The sequence below is a fragment of the Oratosquilla oratoria genome, chromosome 12 (assembly GCF_046742065.1).
Source record: "Oratosquilla oratoria isolate Oo_2021 chromosome 12, ASM4674206v1, whole genome shotgun sequence".
Taxonomy (NCBI): domain Eukaryota; kingdom Metazoa; phylum Arthropoda; class Malacostraca; order Stomatopoda; family Squillidae; genus Oratosquilla; species Oratosquilla oratoria.
In genome coordinates this window covers 50427886-50444720 of record NC_134788.1, presented here as the reverse complement: position 1 = coordinate 50444720, position 16835 = coordinate 50427886, and the positions used below count along the sequence as shown (strand labels likewise).

The 16835-nt window shown below is 33.3% G+C and overlaps 2 protein-coding genes across 5 annotated transcripts in view; one reads left to right on the top strand and one right to left on the bottom strand.

Moving 5' to 3' along the window:
• Ts (Thymidylate synthase) overlaps positions 1–16835 on the top strand; it is a 94243-nt gene that overhangs the window by 5325 nt on the left and 72083 nt on the right. The gene's annotated exons all lie outside the window — the stretch shown is intronic.
• Positions 1–16835, bottom strand: part of LOC143031706 (uncharacterized) — a 93486-nt gene that overhangs the window by 12362 nt on the left and 64289 nt on the right. For 2 of the 3 annotated variants that reach the window (XR_012967022.1, XR_012967021.1), the window contains exon 2: positions 7054–7237. The exons of the other annotated variant lie outside the window; for it this stretch is intronic. The gene's annotated coding sequence lies outside the window, so the exon portion shown is untranslated. The remainder of the gene's footprint in view (positions 1–7053; positions 7238–16835) is intronic. 3 annotated transcript variants of the gene reach the window in all.

Below are 16835 nucleotides of genomic sequence, written 5' to 3'. Positions count from 1 at the left end.
TCCCGTGTGACGTCATGTCGCGCGGTCGTGAAAACATTTCACATAATATACTAAAATGGGCATAATTCACCCATGACATTGGGCTATTTTAATTAAAAATATTATAAAAACCTAATTTGTTATAAAAAATAAAAGATTAAGAATGGTTTTTGCCGGTCTAGTATAATTTTCAGTTGTTGTCTAATATATTCCCGTATGGCGTCATGTCGCGCAGTCGTGAAAATATTTCACATAATATAATAAAATGTTCATAATTCACCCATGACATTAGACTATTTTAATAATAAAAAAAAGTATTATAGAACCCTAGTTTATTATGAAAAATATAAGATTAAGCATGATTTTTGCCAGTCTATCATGATTTTTAGTTGTCTAACATATTCCCGTGTGACGTCATGTCGCGCGGTCGTGAAAACATTTCACATAATATACTAAACTGGACATAATTCACCCATGACAATGGGGTATTTTAATTATTATTATTTTTTTTTTTATAAAAACCTAATTTATTATGAAAAATAAAAGATTAAGCATAATTTACCACCTTAGCATAATTTTAGTTGTTGTCCAACACATTTCCGTGTGACGTCATTTCGCACGGTCGTGAAAACATTTCACATAACATACTAAAATGGGCATAATTCACCCATGACATTGGGCTATTCTAATGAAAAAATATAAAAACCCAATCTATTATGAATAAAAGATTATGCAGGATTTTTGCCAGTCTAACATAATTTTTATTTGTTGTCTAATATATTCCCAGTGTGACGTCATGTCGCGTGGTTCTAAAAACATTTCGTATTATATGATAAAATGGCCATAATTCACCCATAATATTGACGCATTTTAATGAAAAAATATAAAAACCTAATTCACTATGAAGAATAAAAGATTAAGGATGATTTTTGCCAGTCTATCATAATTTTTAGTTGTCTAACATATTCCCGTGTGACGTCATGTCGCACGGTCGTGAAAACATCTAATATAATATACTAAAATTAAAAATTTGCATAATTCATCCATGTCATTAGGCTATTCTAATAAAAAATTATTCTAAAAGCGTAAATTATTATGAAGAATAAAAGATTAAGCATGATTTTTGCCAGTCTAGCATAATTTTTATTTGTTAACTAGCATATTCCCGTGTGACGTCATGTCGCGCGGTCGTGAAACATTTAACATAATATACGAAAAAGGGCATAATTCACCCATGACATTGGGCTATTTTAATGAAAAAGTATTGTAAAAACCTAATTAATTATAAAGAATAAACTATTAAGCATTATTTTTGCCAGTATAGCATACTCTTTAGTTGTTGTCTAACATATTCCCGTGTGACGTCATGTCGCGCTGTCGTGAAAAGATCTCACATAATATACCAAAATGGACATAATTCAACCATGACATTGGACTATTTTAATGAAAAAATATTATGAATATCTAATTCATTATGAAGAATAAATTATTACTCAAGATTTTTGCCATTGTAGCATTATTTTTAGTTGTTATCTAACATATTCCCGTGTGACGTCATGTCGCGCGGACGTGAAAACATTTCACATAATATGCTAAAATGGGCATAAATCACCCATGACATTGGACTATTTTAATGAAAAAATATTGTATAAACCTAATTTATCACGAAGAATAAATGATTAAGCAGGATTTTTGCCAGTGTAGCATATATATATATATATATATATATATATTTTTTTTTATAATATATTCCCGCATGACGATATATATATATATATATATATATATATATATATATATATATATATATATATATATATATATATTTTTTGGTATAATATATTACCGCATGACGTCATGTCGCGCGGTCGTGAAAACATTTCACATAATATACTAAAATGGGCATAGTTCACCCATGCCATTGGACTACTTTAATAATAAATTAAGTTTTTACAATATTTTTCATTAAAACAGCCCAATGTGATGGGTGAATTATGCCCATTATAGTATATTATGTGAAATGTTTTCACGACCGCGCGACATGACGTCACACGGAAATATGTTAGACAACTAAAAATTATGCTAAACTGGTAAATCATGCTTAATCTTTTATTTTCATAATAGATTAGGTTTTTATAATATTTTTTCATTAAAATAGCCCAATGTCATGGGTGAATTATGCCCATTTTAATGTATTATGTGAAATGTTTCCACGACCGCGCGACATGACGTCACACGAAAATATGTTACACAACAACTAAAAATTATGCTAGACTGTCAAAATCATCCTTAATCTTTTATTTTTCATAATAAATGAGGTTTTTATAATATTTTTTCATTAAAATATGTCTCTGTAACTGTGTATTCCTTGATAATGTCCTAAATAGACGAAAACGTTCGGACTAAGTTTCTTATTTACCAGTGGTTTTATCTGCAAATTATTTTCACGTGTGCCTTGTGAATTACTGCAAATTATGTGTGTGTGTGTGTGTGTGTGTGTGTATGTTTATATACACATACATATTATTTTACTTTTGTCACGCTATGTTATTCAGTCTAATAAATTACTCCACTTATTGTCCCAAGTATTTCTTTACAGTGAAAACTATTTATGAAATATTTAATTTCATATATCAAACGTTGCATTTTTAGCAAATGCGATTGAGCATTGAAACACAGTAGAAAGAAAATGTTACAAATATCGTAGCATAAAGATTGAAAACCTTCCCCCCGGATATTACAGAGGTAAAAAATAGCGACATCAACAATAGTTAACGGAAAGTTGAATAATTATCAACTAAACTGAAAATTTATGGAACTAATTGTATACAAATGGAGGACCAGTTGATTGCTATGTCGATCAATTCATATAAACATAACTCATGATTCAAATACTGAATATAAGAAGAAAAATAAGAATAATACACTGATTTGGCTTACGACATACAATACAGAAATACGTATTTTGTAAATAATTCTGTATTAGTTACATTGACCAAGATTTCGACTGGTGACTGTCAGTACCATAGAATAGTAAAATTATTTCGATTTAATTCAATCTTTGTACAAAAATGGTAGAGGTTGCAGTTATCAATGAGAGTGGTACATGGAAGGTTATCCAGTCTTGTCTAATTTTAGAATTAGGTACATGGTACATTTATATAAAAAATAGCTGTATTTTGTTATTTTATTTTATTTTCTATTACTGAGTTTGAGGCTATTGTTAAACTTGCTCATATGATATGGGAATAATTTCTATGTACAGATTTGGGTAGGTATTTACTTCCATTAATGTTATTATTATTATTACATTATAATAGTTTTTATTTATTATTTTATTATTATGATTTTGTTTCGCATCCGACCTAGATATGGACCAAAAGGTCTCCAGTCGGCATGCTCCGCCTTTGTAATCCTTTGTAATATTTTTAGTTAGATTTTTTCACCTTTTCTTTAGTTCAATAAAGAAACAAATGATAAATCAATAGTAACAGAACTGTCTTATTATCTAAAAAAGAAAAAAAGTAACATTCCCTGTTTTTGGAGTAATTGTTTTTAAGTGCGTTAGTGACTTTAGAGCCCCGAAGGGCATTTGCAGGGGAATGATGTAGTACGATCTGTTACCGTCCAGGGACGTCAAAAGAAATTTTGCACGGCTGCAGTACAAGACCCTTGGAAGGCCCCCCCGCCCAAGCCAGGCAGTCAAAAGATTTCCGCAATCTAGAAGATTTGATATCAAGTATGATTAGGCCTACAATGATTAATAATGATGATGATGATATCTTTTTTTTTTTACTTTCTTTCATGTCCTCTTGTGTTTATCTTGTCCCAGTTTAACAAGTCCTCTCTGTCAAGTATTTCTGTGCCCTTCATGATTCTGTAGATGGTCAGTAGGTCACCTCTCTCTCTCTCTCTTCTTTGCTCCAGAGTCGGTAACTCCAGTTTAGCCAGTCTCACTTCATATGACAAGTTTGCAAGTGCAAGTGCCTTTTTTGTGGCTGCTCTTTGGATTCTTTCTATTTTCTTTATATTCTTTTTGGTACTGGGTGACCACAATGTCGCCGCATATTCTAGTCTAGGCCTTATCAGTGTGACTAATATTTTTTTTTTTTAATAATTTCATTGTCCAAATATGCAAATGCCACTTTTATTGATCTTAAAAAGTTATAGGATTCTCCGACAATTTTGTTTATCATAGGACAAGTCGTTTGAGATAATTACAACCAAATCTTTTTCAGATCCCACTCTCTTTACCTCCTTAGTTCCAATTTTATATTGTCCTGATATTTTATTGTGTGTGTGTATTTACCTAGTTGTATTCGGCGGGAGAAGAGCTATGCTCGTAGAGACCCGTAGTTGTATCTTTCCGCATCCAGTTCTTTCTTAAAGTCGTGTATAGTTTTAGCACCCACTGTTTTCTCTTTCAATTTATTCCATGTATCTATCACGCTATGTGGAAAGCTATTCTTTTTCAGATCTCTTCTGTAACTGTCCTTCTTAAGATTCTTCTTGTGTCCCCTTGTATTTCTTCTGTCCCATTTAAGTAGATCATCCCTGTCAAGGATTTCCATCCCTTTCATAATTCTATATATATGGGTATCAAATCTCCTCTTTCTCTTCTTTGCTCCAGAGTTAATAATTTTAGTTTGTCCAATCTTTGTTCATATGTCAGCATACTGAGTGTTGGTGCTCTTTGATTTTTTTTTTTTTTTTACTGGGTGTCCATAGTGCTGCTGCATACTCTAATTTTGGTCTTATCAGTGTAACTAGGATTTTCTTCACCATCTCCTCGTCCATGTAGTCAAAGGCCACTTTCATTGATCTTATTAAGTTGTAGGTTTTTCAAACTATTTTGTTTACATGTTCGTCTGGTGTCGTCATTTGAAATGATCACTCTTAGGTCTCTTTCTGAATTTACTTTTGTAACTTCTTTTGTTCCAATTTTGTATTTACCGGATATTCCATTTTTGCTTTTTCCAAATCCCATTATACTACGTTTGTAAGAGGCCGGTAGATAGAGGTAGACATTTATGTAGATCGAGGGGTAGGTGAAACGATATGAAAATTTTATTAGGTTGTTATGATACAATGGCCGACTGCAAGTTGCAGAATTTCAGAGAGTTGCATATTCCAGCTTACCGTCTGGTATTTGTAAATGTAGATTAGGATATCGAGAGGTGCTGATGTGACTGAATGTAAACACAGAGTTCGTTCTGCTTGCGACAAATTGCTTGCGTAAACAAGATTTCTAGTGACAGTATAACAGTCTTTCTGATTGGAGAAAAGGGTGGAGGAGGAGAAAAATTATTGGTGCATGGAGGTAAAGTCACGCCCTAAAAGGGTGGCACTTATTTGTAACGTTCAAAGTTATTGGATGAATTAAATAGTGACGTCGGAGCAGACTTGGCTTGGTGGGATGTAAGAGGATCCCTGGGGGAGTCCCTTGGTGTAATTGGAAGAACCAAGTGTATTATTTAGAAGAAAATAAGACGAGAAAACTATACCCCCATTTTAATTCAACCCATCAAGAAACTTAACTCTGATAATAGAAGATTTGGTGGAAACATACTTAAGAGAAGGAGAAGGCATGGGGCCTACGGAATAATAACACAAGTGACTAAGTGGTAGTGGCAGCGAAGCTAACAACTTTTTTAATGTTGAAATTGACTTCGTTCTTTTTACTCCAGTTCCAGACTTTGTCCAGATCTCCCTGAAAATATTTACAGTCTTCTTCATTACTCACTCTCTTCAATAGTTTTGCATCATCTGCAAAGAAGTTTAAATAGCATTTAATTCCTTCATCCATGTCGTTTATATAAATAGCAAACATTATCGGAGCCAATACAGAGCCTTGGGGTACTCCGCTTATCATGTCTACCCATTTTGAGTTTTTTTCTGCAAGTGTCACTCTCATTGTTCTTCCTTTCAAGAAGTTTCCCATCCATCCCAATAATTTTCCTTGTGTTCCACCTATTAAGTCAATTTTTCTTAGAAGTTTTTTGTGTGGTACTTTGTCGAAAGCCATTTGTAGGTCCAGGAAGGCACAATCTACCTAGCCATCTCTTTCTTGTATTATGTCTAGCAATCTTGAGTAAAAGCATAATAAGTTTGTAGTACATGATTTTCCACTTCTAAATCCAAATTGGTTGGGGTTTAATATTTTGTTCTTTTCCAAGTGTTTAGTCCATTTGTTTTTAATAACTCTTTCGCATATTTTTGTAATTGTGCTTGTAAGGGATACTGGTTTATAATTTGTTGGATTTTATTTATTTCCTCCCTTATATATTAGTACAATATTAGCATTCTTCCAGTCGTGTGGTACTTTTCCTTCTTTGAGTGAGAAGTCAATTATCTTGTGTATTTTCTCTGTGAGTTCGTCTATGTATTCTTTTAATATCCAGTTCACTATTCCGTTTGGCCCATGTGACTTTCTGACATCGAGTTTCTCTATTTGGTCCCTTATTTCTTTCTGTGTCACCATTATTTCTTCCATTTTAGGGGATCCTTCCTATTGTTGACTATCATCCCACAACTGTGAGCTTTCAATTGTAAAAACAGACTTAAAGTGTCTGGTCATTATTTCGGCCATTTCTACATCTTGTGTGTATTCTTGATTTCCTTCACGCAGTTTTATTATTTCGTGTTTGTCTTTTAGTTTGTCGTTTGCATATCTGTAGAACAGTTTAGGTTGATCTTTGCATTTTGCTATTATGTCTTTTTCATAGTTTCGTTTTTCCTCTCTTCCTATGTCTACGTATTCATTTCTCTGCTTGTTTATTTTTTCAGTGTGTTGCACACTTCTAAAATAGTTTCCTTTAAACCTTTGTTTCCATGTGTGAATCCTTGCCTGCAAACATGTTCTGGCCGCCGCCAGCGGCTTGGATTCCTAGGGTCTTTCTCAGTGTCCCATTTCCCCCCACAAAAAAAGACAGTGTTGCAGAGCAATGAATGTTGAAAAGTCTGATCGCCTTGTTATTTTAGGCTTACTGCTAGAACAACACTGAAATTCTTGCCCTTTGTCCCTCAAAGTTTTTTGATTTGTCTTTGGATGACAATACTTATTCACGCACTTACAGTGAACATGGATTGATACATTCTTGTTGGATTCTTCTTGATCTTCCAATTCATTGTGTAAACCATCATCACGCTATTTGCCAGCTCTGATTGTTCTTCCAATTCTTGCTTCTGAAAGGGGGCCTCTTTTGTTGCATGCATACAGCTTCCCAAAGAAGCATGTCTTCTCTATTTCTGTCATTACCTGCAAGGAAATATATTAAGTATTAGATAAGTTAGTAGTTTTGAAGTTGCACTTTCAAAAGACATCATCATTTCCCATTCTTCGTCAGCAACATAAGCAACAAAAAACAGTTCCAAGAAAAGGCACTTCAGTTTCCTTGTTTGAGTTAGAGTCACATGGTGAGCCCCATACTGCCGACAGGAGACCTTTTGGTCCATATCCGACCTAGATATGGACCAAAAGGTCTCCTGTCGGCATGCTCCGCCTTTGTAATTGCTCAAGGCTGACAGATATGTCCAGCAGGTGGATCATTATTGAAGGTGGGTGTATAAACAACATTTTAGGCCAAGAAGAAAAAATTTATATCCAAATGGAAGGTTAACCAGAAAAGGGCCCATCAGCTGCTAGATTAATATTTATTTTCACTTGATCAATCTGATGTGTGATTTCAACTTCAGTAATAGAAAAGTCAGCTATTATTTCATCATTGCTACTGATATTATTCTGAAAGCTGCTATTGTCTTCATTTGTACAGACAGATGTGAAATAGTTATGTAAGATGCAGCCCACGTCTATATCATCAGTATGTTCGCCATTTTGTCATACGAAAGGACCAATATTAGAAGTAATTACTTTCTTTTTATCTATATAACTGTAAATCTATTTTGGATTCGATTTACTAGAATGTGCTATATATTCCTAAAACCCTTTCTTGCTCTTTTGTATGAGCTTCTATGCTTCACGCTGATGTCTCTAAAAGTATTCTATCAGTTTGATTTTTTGTTGTAATAAATTTTGTGTGAGGGACTTTATCAATTACTTCATTCATCCATTTTGGCTTTGCATTGGACCTCGAACGTCCAATTGGTTACACAATGTGTAATGGCTTTGATATATGTACAAGTAAATGGTTCCCACGCTTCATTCAAACTGTTTTTACTCCAATCAGCAACCACCAGTTTCCTTTTGAGATGATCAAGATTGATCCTGCCATAATCAGGAACTTTCCCTACATTGATAATATGATTATTTTAATTAATAAAAAGTAATTATCTTTTTTATTAGAAAAAAAAAAATCTATGATTACATTGAGTTGAAAAAGTTCCTTATTCTATAGCAGGGCCAACTTTTAACATCTCAGATACAAACTGGCTGTTGCTGATTGGAGTTAAATTATTGAATGTTAGAATTCTATATGCTGTGTTTTACTGCATTATTTCTGACCCAAGGCAGTGACCGAGATGACTGTCATCCAGGAGGAGCCAAGAAAAGAGGGAGGGAGAGAGAGATGGTGAATGGGAGTGGAGTGGATGTGGGGATGAAATGGGTGGGAGTGGATTCATACCTTTGACTCTGGTTACCTCTCTTGTAAGGGAAAAAAAAAACCTTGATATAAGAACATAAGAACGAAGAGACTGCAAGAGACCATAAGGTCTACACTAGGCAGCTCCATATCCATCACCACCCGTCATCCCCATCCATAAAGTTGTCTAACCGTTTTTTAAACCAAGTGATAGTTTCAGCGCTCACTACATCAAGGTTACTAAGTCTATTCCATTCGTTGGCCACCCTATTAGTAAACCAATTCTTGCCTATTTCATTCTTAAATCTAAATTTGTCCAGTTTATACCCATTACTGCGGGTCCTGTCCTGTTGTTTTAATATGATGACCTTGTTTGCATCAACCTTGTTGGAATTCTATGATTGCTTGAACTAAATTGTGGGTTTTCGTTGTTCACAAGTTCATTGTCCGTTGAAATTAAATCCAAAAATGTTATCGCTACATGTTGATAAAGTGTGTTTTTTCAAATAAATTATATCAATATGATCCTGAATGGTGTTGACATGCATGCATGCATGTAGATGACGTTTCTCCTCTGGAGGGGCTCAGGGGGGGAGGGAGGGGGGAGGGAGGGGGTTGTTTCTTTATGAAAGTTTAGAAGACTTCTTGGATTTGGTAAAAGATAATAAAATTAAGATATTCAACTTCGGGTATTGGTTTCACGTTGCGGCGGATGACGATATTCCTCTTCATAGCTCTTTCTACGGCTTTATATGCTGATGTCGTGTGGCTTTTGTAAAACAGTTTTATGTCGTGTGTCTTGTTTGGGGTGTCGCGCGGTGCGGCGGTCATGTCCAAGGTACCAACGCTTGATGGACTTCATCTTTGATAGATCTCTCAACAGTGTAATTAGGGAAACTATTGTTTACAAGAACTTGGGAGGTCCGTTCAAGTTCGTGGTGAACAGATGTCCAGTCTGAACGCATGCGCAGGTCATGCACATATGTGGCGCATGACACACATACACACGTACACACACACACACACACACACGCACGCACACATACATACACACGCATATACATTTATTTTTTTATTTACCTATTTATTATTATTATTATTATTATTATTATTATTATTATTATTATTATTATTATTATTATTATTATTATTATTATTATTATTATTATTATTATTATTATTATTATTATTATTATTATTATTATTATTATTATTATTATTATTATTATTATTGCTATTATTACTATTATTATCTATTATTATTTCTTTTACTATTTCTATCGGGAAACAAGAATTGATATTTTTATTTATCAAATCATTTTTATTTTTCATTTTTGTAATTGTCTATTTATTTATGGTTATTATTTATAGATTTATTATTGCAGGGGAAATACGTGTACATACACACACGTACACATACACACACGCACACACACACACACACACACACACACACACACACACACACACACACACACACACACACACACACACACACACACACACACACACACACACGTGTGAACTTTCCTTCCCTATTTCCCTTTTTCCTTTTCCTCTCCCCCTCTTCTCCCTCTTCCCCCTCTCTCCCCCTCCCACCCTCTCCCCCTATCCCCTCCCCCCTTCCCCCTCCCCCTTCCCCCCTGTCCCCATCCCCTGCCTTTCACCCTCTCCCCCTATCCCCTTCCCCCCTCACCCCCTATCCCCTCCCCCTCCCTCTTCCGCCCTCTCTCCTCCCCTCCCCCTCCACCATCTCCCCCTTCCACTTCCACCCTCTCTCCTCCCCCTCCCCGTCCACTCTCTCCCCCTTCCACCCTTCCCCCTCCCCTTCCCAGCCTCTCCCCTTCCACCTTCGCTCTCTTCTACCCTCTCTCCCCCTCTCCCCCCCTTATCCACTCCCCCCATTGTTCTTTATTCCGAAAGAAGAATAGATTCTGATGAATCTGCAATAGTAGGCAAACCACAAAGTACAATCTCTCTCTCTCTCTCTCTCTCTCTCTCTCTCTCTCTATTTTTCTCTCTTTCTCTCTCATGACTTGCATTAAATGTTGACCTTTTCAGAGTAGAGAGGATGTGTACATACACACATACACATGTATACATACATGTATACACACACGTATACATATATGGATACAAAAATATACGCATATATATGAAACATATACACAAACACACACAACATATACAACACGTGTATATAAATGGCTCAGAACATAATTTTGTTCCAGTTTTCGAAATATATCGTATTTCCCACAATTCTTCGTGGTATTCCGTGTACACATATGTGCACACGTACACACATAATCACACATAGTAGATCTTATCATAATAAGAAGTATTCTATATGGAAATAATTGTCAAAAATTATCGTATTTTCCATATTTTTTCGTATTTTTTTGCTGTGAATAAGGTTTTTCTCAGAATGTTTCGTTCAGTGATAATATGATATGAATGTTAAAATTCTTCGTATCTTTTTATCTATTTCACATTTTTTATTCGATATTTTGAGGAGTTTCCCTCAATGTTTCACTCATCGAATATTTATCAAAATTTATCGTATTTTTTTCTATTTAATATTGTTTCACTATGTTTCTTTGAAGGTTTTCTCATAAAATTTCGCTCAGCGTTAATATGAGAATAATTGTCAAATTTCATCTTATTCTTTTCGTACATATCATATGTTTTCATATGATATCTCTAAGGAAAAGTTGTCAAAATTCATCGTTTTTTTTATCTATTTGATATTTTCTCAATCAGTAATTTCTAGGATGTTCTCAGAATGTTTAGCTCAGTTCTAAAATGAGAATAGATGTGAAAACATTATTGTGTTTTTTTAATATATCTCGTATAATGTCATTCGATATTTTTGAAGATTTTCTCTGAATGTTTCGCTCAGTGTTGATATGAAGATAATTGTCAAAATTCATCTTACTTTTTTATTATTTCTTATTTCTATTCATTCCAAATATGTTTTCTCAAAATGTTTCGCTCAGTGTTAAAATGAACATAATTGTCAAAATTTATCGCATTTTCTATACGAGTATTTTCCATATTTTTCTACAAGTGTTTAAGGGTTTTCTCAGAATGTTTCGCTCAGTGTTAATATGAACACAATTGTCAAAAATAATCTTTTCTATATCTTTAAATGATTTTTCTCTCCACGTGTTTAAGGGTTTTCTCAGAATGTTTCGTTCAGTGTTAATGTGGACACCTTTCAAAATTTATCGTCTTTTCTATATATCTAAAAAGTTTTTCTCTAGGTTTTCTCAGAATGTTTCGCTCAGTGTTAATATGAAAACACTTTTCAAAAATCATCGTCTTTTCTATATTTAAAAAATTCTCTACACTTATTTCAGTATTTTCTCAGAATGTTTCGCTCAGTGTTAATATGAACACAATTGTCAAAATTCATTATATTTTCTATATTTCTAAAACATTTTTCTCTCCATGTGTTTAAGAAAATTCTCATAATGCTTCCTTCAGTGATAATATGAACACAATTGTCAGAATATTTTGCTCAATGTTAAAATTAATACAATTGTCAAAATTTATCGTATTTTCTATACGAGCATTTTTTATATTTTCTCTACAAAAGTTTAAGGATTTTTTTCAGAATGTTTCACTCAGTGTTAATATGAACTCAATTGTCAAAAACCATCTTTAAATAATTTTTCTCTCCACGTGTTTAAGGGTCTTCTTAGAATGTTTCGTTCAGTGTTAATATGAGCACTTTTTCAAAATTCATCGTCTTTTCAATATTTCTAAAAAATGTTCTCTATGTTTTCTCAGAATGTTTCGCTAAGTGTTAATATGAAAACAAATTTCAAAATTCATCGTCTTTTCTATATCTAAAATAATTCTCTACTCGTGTTTAAGAATTTTTCTGAATGTTTCGCTCAATGATAATATGAACACTATTGTCAAAATTCATCGTATTTTCTATGTTTGAAAAATATCTCTCCACGTGTTTAAGGATTTTCTCAGAATGTTTCGTTCAGTGTTGATATGAAAACAATTATCAGAATATTTCGCTCAGTGTTAATTGTCAAAATTTATCGTATTTTCTATACGAGTATTTTTCATATTTTCTCTACAAATTTTTTAAGGATTTTCTCATAATTTTTCGCTCAGTGTTAATATGAACACAATTGTCATAAATCATCTTTTCTATATCTTTAAATCATTTTTCTCTCCACGCGTTTAAGGGTTTTCTCAGAATGTTTCGTTCAGTGTTAATATGAACACTTTTGAAAATTTATCGTCTTTTCTATATATCTAAAAAGTTTTTCTCTAGGTTTTCTCAGAATTTTTCGCTCAATGTTAATATGAAAACACTTTTCAAAATTCATCGTCTTTTCTATATCTAAAAAAATCTCTACACGTGCTTAAGGATTGTCTCAGAATGTTCGCTCAGTGTTAATATGAACGCAATTGTCAAAACTCATTGTATTTTCTACATTTAAAAAAATATTTCCACGTGTTTAAGGATTTTCTCAAAATGTTTCGTTCAGTGTTAACATGAACACAAATGTCAGAATGTTACGCTCAGTGTTAAAATGAACATAATTGTCAGTATTTATCGTATTTTCTATACGAGTATTTTTCATATCTCTACAAGTGTTTAAGGATTTTTTCAGAATGTTTCGCTCAGTGTTAACATGAACAAATTGTCAAAAATCATCTTTTCTATATCTTTAAAGCTTCTCTCCACGTATTTAAGGTTTTTCACATAATGTTTCGTTCAGTGTTAATATGTACACTTCAAAATTCATCGTCTTTTCTCTATTTTCAGAAAGTTTCTGTAGGTTTTCTCAGAATGTTTCGCTCAGTGTTAATTTGAAAAAAAAATCAAAATTCACCGTCTTTTCTATAATAAAAGAAATCTCTACACGTGTTGGATTGTCTCAGAATGTTTTGCTCAGTGTTGATATGAACACTGTCAAAATTCATCGTATTTTCCATATCTTTTAAACATTTTTCTCTCAGAATGTTTCGTTCAGTAATAATATGAACACAAATGTCAGAATGTTTCGCTCAGTGAATGAACATAATTGTCAAAATTTATCGTATTTTCTATACCAGTATTTTTCATATTTTCTCTATAAGTGTTTAAGGATTTTCTCATAATGTTTCGCTCAATGTTAATATGAACACAATTGCCAAAAATCATCTTTAAAGCGTTTTTCTCTCCACGTGTTTATTGGTGTTCTCAGAATGCTTCGTTCAGTGCCAATATGAACACTTTTCAAAATTCATCGTCTTTTCTATATTTTCAAAGGTTTTTATCTAGGTCTTCTCAAAAATGTTTTGCTCAGTGTTAATATGAAAATTGTCAAAATTCATCGTCTTTTCTATATTAAAGAAAATTTTCTACACATGTTTAAGGATTTCCTCAGAATGTTTTGCTCAGAGTTAATAGAGAATGTTTCGCTCAGTGTTAATATGAACACAATTGTCAAAATTCATCGTATTATCTATATTGAAAAAAGATTCCCTCCACGAATTTTCTCAGAAAGTTTCGTTCAGTGTTAATATGAACATAATTGTCAGAATGTTTTGCTCAGTGTTAAAATCAACATAATTGTCAAAATTTATAGTTTTTTTTTGTGTACGAGTATTTTTCATATTTTCTCTACATAAGGATTTTCTCAGAATGTTTCGCTCAGTGTTGATATGAACACAATTGTCAAAAATCATCTTTTCTATATCTTTGAACATTTTTCTACCCACGTGTTTAAGGGATTTCTCAGAATGTTTCGTTCAGTGTCAATATGAACACTTTTCAAAATTCATCGTCTTTTCTATATTTTCAAAAAGTTTTTCTCTAGATTTTCTCAGAATGTTTCGCTCAGGTCTATATTTTTAAAAAGTTTTTCTCTAGATTTTCTCAGAATGTTTTGCTCAGGGTTAATATGAACACAATTGTCAAAATTCATCGTCTTTTCTATACTTTTAAAACGTTTCTCTCTACATGTATACAAGGATTTTCTCAGAATGTTTCGCTCAGTACAATTGTCAAAATTCATCGTCTTTTCCAAATACTTAAAACATTTTTCTCTCCAGGGCTTTCTCAGAATTTTTCGTTCAGTTCTACGTATGGCCACGTGCTGAACTGAAATTTTCGCTCCATGATTTCACATCGTCACTAGGCCGATTTCCATCTTCGAAACAGGTAAAAAGACATCTTCACACTAGGCAAAATTTTCATCTTCACACTAGGCAAAAATACCGTCGATATCCATCTTCACACTAGGCAAAAATACCTTCGATTTCCATCTACACACTAGTCAAAAATAACGTTGATTTCCATGTTCACACTAGGCAAAACTGCCGTCGATTTCCATGTTCACACTAGCCAAAAATGCCGTCGATATCCGTCTTCACACTGGGCAAAAATACCGTCGATTTCCATCTTCACACTAGGCAATAATACCGTCGACTTCCATGTTCACACTAGGCAAAAATGCCGTCGGTATCCGTCTTCACACTAGGCAAAAATACCGTCGATTTCCATCATCACACTAGGCAAAAATACCGTCGACTTCCATCTTCACACTAGGCACAACTGCCGTCGATTTCCATCTTCACACTAGGCAAAAATACCGTTGATTTCCTTCTTCATACTATGCCAAAATGACGTCGATTTCAATCTACATACTAAGCAAAATTATCGTCGATTTTTATGTACACACTAGGCAAAAATGCCGTCAATTTCCATCCTCACACTAGGCCGTCGATTTTGTTTTTTATGTCGATGTCTTCCTTCACATTTGGCAGAAAAATCGTATATTTCGCGTCTTATGAAAAAAATATTTCCATCTATCAATCGCTGCCCTTGACGTCATGTCGCATGCACAACAGCAACAACAAACCCGAAGACGACAAACGATTATCCTAAAATTCAAAATTAACTAATTCCTTCTCCTTTTCTTTCTCTCTTTTCTTTGTTATCTAATTTTATGTTTTATCTTTTTTATCTATCAATCTATTTCTTCTATTTCCTTTTATTTCTTATCTTTTTTATCTGCCCGTAACGTCACAACGCATGCGCTATAGACAACAACAACAAACCTTAAGACGAGGAACGATTAACGTAAAATTCAAAATTCTCTCTTCTTCTTTTCTTTCTCTCTTTCTCTTTTTTCTTCGCTATTTAATTTTCTTTTATTTATTTATTTATTTTTTTTATCTACCAATCTCTGCCCATGACGTCATGGCGGATGCGCAAAAGACAACAAACCCGAAGATTCGTTCTCCTTGTTTTCTTTCTCTCTTTTCTTTATTATTTTATTTTATTTTTTGTCTTTTTTGTCTATGAACCTATATTTTCGTTATTTAATTTTTTTCTATCTTTTTTTATCTACCAATCTCTGCCAATGACGTCACGGCGCATGCGCAAAAGACAACAATAACAAACCTGAAGACGACAAATGATTAACGCAAAATTCAAAATTAAATAATTCTTTCTTCTTTTCTTTCTCTTTCTCTCTTTCCTTCGTTATTTAATTTTCTTCTTTTTTATCTTATTTATCTACCAATCTCTACCCATGACGTCACGGCGCATGCGCAAAAGACAACAAACCCGAAGACGACCAACGATTAATTCTTTGAAAATTAATTCTTTCTTGTTTTCTTCCTCTCTTTTCTTTGTTATTTAATGTTATGTTTTATCTTTTTTATCTATCAATCTATTTCTTCGTTATTTAATTTTGTTTTTGTTTATCTTTTTTATCTACCAATGACGCCCATGACGTCATGACGCATGCACTAAAGACAACAGCAACAAACCTGAAGACAACAAACGTAAAATTCAAAACGTAAACGTAAAATTCAAAACGTAAACGTAGAATTCAAAATTAAGTGATTCTTTGTCCTTTTTTTTTCTCTTTCTCTCTTTTCTTTGCTATTTATTTTTTTTCTTTTTTATCTACCAACCTCTGCTCATGACGTCATGGCGCATGTGCAAAAGACAACAAACTCGAAGACGACCAACGATTAATTTTTTGAAAATTAATTTTTTCTCCTTGCTTTCTTTTTCTCGTTCCTTTGTTATCTAATGTTATGTTTTATATCAATCAGTTTCTTCGTTATCTAATTTTCTTTTTCATCTTTTTTATCTACCAATATCTGCCAATGACGTCATGGCGCATGTGCGTCATATAAAAAAAATAAAAAAAATCCTTCAATGGGACAGAAATACCGTCAAAATTTCCTTATATCGACTTCCTTCACACATGACAAAAATACAGTCGATGTTTTTTCCCCAAAAACCCGTAAAGGTGTTTTTGAATAAAGAAATAATAAAGGAATAAA